Source organism: Hetaerina americana, unplaced genomic scaffold (genome assembly GCF_022747635.1).
Source record: "Hetaerina americana unplaced genomic scaffold, ioHetAmer1.1.p SCAF_4, whole genome shotgun sequence".
Classification (NCBI taxonomy): Eukaryota; Metazoa; Arthropoda; class Insecta; order Odonata; family Calopterygidae; genus Hetaerina; species Hetaerina americana.
Window position 1 is genome coordinate 54,779,075 of NW_027286985.1, and position 6,072 is coordinate 54,785,146.

The following is a 6,072-nucleotide window of genomic DNA, read 5'->3' on the forward strand; positions in this document are numbered from 1 at the left end:
TGAGATAACTGTGGTTTTCGTAATTGGTTTAATTCAAATACTTATAAATCACGCAAGTTTCTGTTTCTCTTTTAAATTAGAAGTTACTGGCACAGCAATGCTCTGAAGAAAATCTATGTTATGAAGTTACTATTCATATGTAATTTCATGTAATCTTACTTATTGTTATTGTGTGCTCATTCGTTTTACTCAATCCACACAGGTAAATTCTACGGAAGCTTACAATGATACTAATTGGAACAACCACAAATGGCACTAGGCGACTAATTTTTCCTTATATAGGTGGCACATATCACCAACATTACAAAAAATTCCATTGGTTAATTGTCTGAGAGGAAGAGAAAGCATTTTAATCGGAAATAGTCATGATATAACAATATATATGATAAAACATGGAAAATGCAAAATTACGTGTGTTTTATAACATTTAACTGTTTCTGAGCATTCGCATCAGCATTCATTATTAAAAATAAAAATTTGAAAAAATGTGTTAGTGTGAGTTACAACAGAACACATAGCAACAATGCAATTAAATAATATCAACACTCACAATATTATTGAAAAGGGTATTCATTGTGATTGCAAAGGGTGTATAAAGGGGTAAAAATGGTGATAATTACAGATAAAAACATTTTTTAAATACGGGAGACAAATATGAGTTGAAGTATTATTGTATAAGCTTAATAGACATAATATAGTGAAATTTAGTATAAACTATGAAACATATTTGGGACACTAGTGTTAAAAACATGAAAGTATCTCAAAAATAAAACGTAATTTTTCGAGATTTTACTTTCCGGATTGTGGGTATGGAATGTTTAGTTACCTAATGTGGAGAATTGTATATCTTCGTTCAAAATTTCCTACAGCAAACATTACTTTATCTTTCAACTAAAAAGAAAATCCACATAAGATAATCTGCTTTGAATGTTACATTTCAAACTTGATTAAATTAAGTCTTAATTCCATTTATTCCTGAATATTTGAAGCAAGTATGGAATTCCCTCCCAATGGACTTGACGTGGTGAAAAGGCTTGTGCATTATGGTGACTCCTAGAGCTGTGCTGATGGGAGCAATGTTAATTGCTCCTGGTTGGGTCATCCATGCAACCAAGGTCAAAGTGTAGGCAGTCAGGTAAAACGTAATCCATCTATTGTTTTTTCCTCTTTGAGGCAGCTGCAAAGGTATTGGATTCCAGTGGTGCAACCATTTAAGGATGGTATCCCAGTGGAAATACTTTCAAGGAAGGCTTTAGGAAACCACCACAGGTATTTTTTCCACAATTTTATGATGGTATTGAGGATGCAGAGCATTGTAATGTTACAGTCAAGATATTGGGAAGTTTATTAGGTAAGCAAGGTAGGTGGAGGAAAAGCATATGTATGTTGGACAAAACGAAGGGTGGTAGAAAGTGTGTGAAAAAGAAGGATTAGTTATAGTGTCAATTTGCGCTTTGTATTTGAAAGGCTAAGAAATGCATCAGCATTTAGTCTGTGGTATTTTAATAAACATACTTTAAATGGTAGGCTACCGAAGAATAATAATTGTGTTCTTCCCTCAACTTTTCCTGCCTGTTAGGCCATTAAGTACAGTATGAATAAAAAATGTATGCCCCCATGATATTATTTGTACTCTAAGCTTTTAAAATACAACATTTCATGCATATGAAGTAGACATAGGTTTGTAGCTTTTTTGTGTACATACACCAGTTTTCAATTCTTGCCAATGGCAGTGCCACAACAAGATCAGCAGTAGGTGCTTGATCCCTATTACTTACATACCATATTCTGCTTGCACAGTCAATGCAATCACAGTAGAGGTAAATAAACATATTTTTATGGAGATTATTTATTTTAATTATGATTCTTCATTGATGTGGCCAGCAAAGTCCTTAAAAATTGCATCCATTATAAGAGAAAATTGTATCAAATATTAATATAATTTTTGATGCAAAAGAAAAAAAGTAAGATGCAAGTGATACTTTCATTACTATGGTAAAAACATTATTTATCATCATTTTCTCATAGAAATCAATTTTTATTAACTATTAAATTAAAATATGATCCTGTTATGAATAAAAAACACATAAATAATTTTCCAAGCATAAATTAGGATAGAATAACTGAAGGATTAAACACTATATAATACCATATGACTAATTTAGTCATGTAAAGTTTTAATCGCATAAATATCTAACACTGAGATGGGAATTTGCAGCACTAGAGTCCATGAATTTTCTTAAATGATTAGTGAATGTGTGTTAGGAGATGAAAGTTTTGATTTGAAAGGATTGGAGATAGAGAGTGAGTCAAATACTTCTGGGAGTAATTAGAAAAAGGATCGCTGAGAAAGATAAAGTTAGTTCCACAGGATCACTATTAGGGATAGTGACAGCAGGATTATGGAAAGAGAGCTAGGGAAGGATATCATTGCATAGAATGCAACCATCAATGGTAGAATGGAGAATTTAGGCCTTGAGTAATTAAGCAGGTGGATCAAGGGATGAGCCAAGACCACCTAACCTCAGTATTAGGTAAATAATTCGAAACATGCAATGCATGTTTTGGCTAAATCTATATCCGTAGCTGTTTTCCAGGATGCCTATTATGAGTATATCCACTAATTTATATAACCTTCGGAATTTCACTTTGGGGATCCTAGTATTAGATGGAAAAATATTTCAGACAGAAAAGAATTACAAAAACAATAAAACTGGTTCCATTAACAATGTTCACCAAATATATGCCAAAGTCAACATTTTTCCAGTCCCTCATATTTATATAATGGAAAAATTGACTTTCATGCACAAATATCATAATTAGTATTATTATAACAATTCCGTTGCAATTAGGCGATTGTCCTGGTGGCAATGATCAAGTCTGGTTAACAATCACTTTAACAATGCACATTCCTTAAGAAAAAACCAAACTTCCATAATTACAACACAAAACCAAATAAACTTATTCATTTGAAAATCTATAGAACGTCATGGATACTCAATAACATCAAACACCGATAATACAACATCTACAACAAATTACCTTCTGCAAGTAAATGCCTGGAGCACTGAAAATTCAAACAATGTGTGTAAGATATTATGCAAAAAAATTGTTCTGTAATATTAAGGAATATATGTAATATAACCTTAACGTCGTTTTTGTATTAAAATTAACATATTGCATTTAATTTATTTTGCATGTTGTACTTCATACATTTTTTAATAGTGCTATTCTCCGTAGGGTACCTTTTTTGTGTTTCCCTCATAATAATCAATGCAAATGTATTTTGTGTACGGCTAAAGAAAACTGCTACTACATGCAAATGGACGATGAATGCGCTCAATTACAGAGAAAAGTAATTGAGGGAATAAGGAAGTAGTAAACCGTCTCGTCGGGTCTGCTTGAAAATAAAGTGACGAAGGCGGGAAACTGACCGGAAGCGTTTCAAATTAGTTCTAGTTTACAATTATAGGAAATGTCGCAAAAATCAACCATTGCCATATCCCTGACGAATGGGCCTGGTCCTTCTACTGGAAAAATAGCGTCTTTCAATTTTATTGGAGAGCTTCAGTTCACCACACAGGCGCAGGCATGTTTATGGGTCAAGTCTATTCAAGGATGGCGCACAGTACGTTTAAAGCTAAAATCCTTTGATACCCGTCTTCCTTGTACCATTTGAAAACTCAGATGCATTGCAAATAACAATTCTTCTCTTAATTTAAATTTCCAAATTATTCATTGATTCTCAACTATGAGTGTAAGCTTAATGTAATTTGCACCCATGCACGTATTTTATAATTGTGAGCTAATGTTTTGCGTTTAATGTGTAAAAGTTATTCATGTTTCAAGTCAGGTTTCGAGTCCCATGCGTCTTTTTTCTTGGATAGACACTTCGGCATGCTGAAGATATTGTTACCAATTATCTACTGACCATGATGTTCTTTTGTATTAGGTTCTTTGCCATGTGATGTTTCAATATGATTCATGGATAGTATCAGTAAGTTAACTTTTAACATTGTAAATAAACTATTTTGAAAAACATTCCAGATTACCGGTGCTTATATTTTATAAGAATGTACACATCTCAATTTTATAAAAACATGTTTGTAAGTGACGAGACAATTGCAGCTCTACAAACTTCGTAGTTTAGGATCAATGAAGGGGCTTGGGTAGCAACTTTTATTGGTTTTCTGTGATTAACTTCTATTAAATAAATCAGAAACTTAACTCTAACTTCAAGCTTAATATGTCCCTGCTGTATGTGTCCAAAACAACAAAGATTTTTCTTCTTTTGTTACCTGAGATGTTGTGCTGAGGTTTGTCTATCATCTTCTCTGATGCATACACCTGAGATATTCTTCCAAAGGCTAATAAGGCTGATTGGCTAAAAGTCAATTCTGATTTTTAGCCTTCCTGAAGTTACTTAGTTCACGAATAGGTTATATGAGCACCCAAGTGTACTAATGGCCTTCTCATTGGTTTTTATTCTGCTGGTAATCCTTAAAGCATGGCAACAGCTCTCAAATCATTGCCGTCTATGCAGTAGTAGATTTCAGGGGAGGCAACCAACAGCTGAGGTCATTAGCAATGGTGCTGAGGCACAATTAGGGATGGACAGGAAAGGATGAAAGGTGGAGAGAAGCATTAGCCTACTCTTAACGAAAGGCACCAAGGGGCCCGCAGCTTAACTTCGCATGCGATGGATGGCACGTACTCAAAGTGCTCTCCACAAAGCACCTCAAGTAGGGATTGGTATACCACTGAAAAATATGTCACCCCCAGGATTCAAACCCAGGCCCTCAGGGTAGGAAGCCAGTATGTTAGCCACTGCTATTCCAATCCCATCAATTATGTTCTGGTGCATCTGGGCAGTATTTAACACTAAAGTCACATACTCATGCATACTTAGATGCTTATCCTGCCACTCATTCAGGACCGTGTCAAGCAAGACAATATAGCAGTCCACACCCCTATTTACTTTTGCTAATCATGGGTCCTTGGCCATCTTGCAGCTGCATGCATGCATGTGGATACACTTATACTGTGATTGGAGATCTGCAAATTTCTGAGGGTGCGAGCTCTGTTGGGTTTCTCTTCATCAGATCAGAGTGCCAGTTGTTTTGTACATTTGTATTAACAAGTTGCAAAACTCCAAAGCTTTCAGTTTGTCATGGTCAACTTTCAGATTTAGTAGCCATTGTAGCTATGCAACTTCTCAAAATCCAGTCTTCGGATCTGTATTGGTGCCATTTATGTGCAAATTTTCTTTTTATAAAAATTAGGAACAAAAGAACATATGCACTTTTTATGAGTCTATGAACAAAATTAAAACTTACCTCAGCGACGTCATCATTCTGGGCCAAGTGATACTTTTGCATTTTAAAGGGTCCTTTTACCATGAAACTATTGACCAAAATAGTGCATTATAGAAGAACCAGAGCATACAGGGGCTTTGTTTGCCATCTACTCTCATTCGTACAAATAAAAAACAAAATAGAAACACTATAATCAGATGCATTGATAACATCAGGTCTTAGATTCGTAATCATTAAAAATAATGAAAAACATTCTGATAGGCACCTTAAATAATTACCTTCTTAGGTTTTCATACCTTTCCCCTTTAACATTACCATTCATTTCATGTAAAAAAAATCGACACCCTTCCTTATCCTTGCCCAACCCATCTCCATTCTACTGCAACCTTTGAGTTTCGATATGAATACTTAATGCTCCAACTTTCTGCATGCATATACTTTCCAATTTCATGCCTCATTAATGTTAGAGCCAAAATAATGCATATTTTCATTTGGTGCGTGGTAAACCAGTGGGCTATTATACACTGCTCTGGGTTCAACTTTGGGCAATACCTAACTTCCTCAGGGAATCCTCTCCTTAGCAGTGTGAAATTTTGGGACTTCTGCCCTAGTCTGTATAACACCTTAGGATTGATTACGGTGGCTTGCTCAGGTAAATCTTTCAGAATTATCTTGATAACAGTTTCTTACTGATAATAGTTGAAGCTGAAGGTTTGTGAGACCAAGAGGATTGATCAATTAAAAAACTTTAATCTAA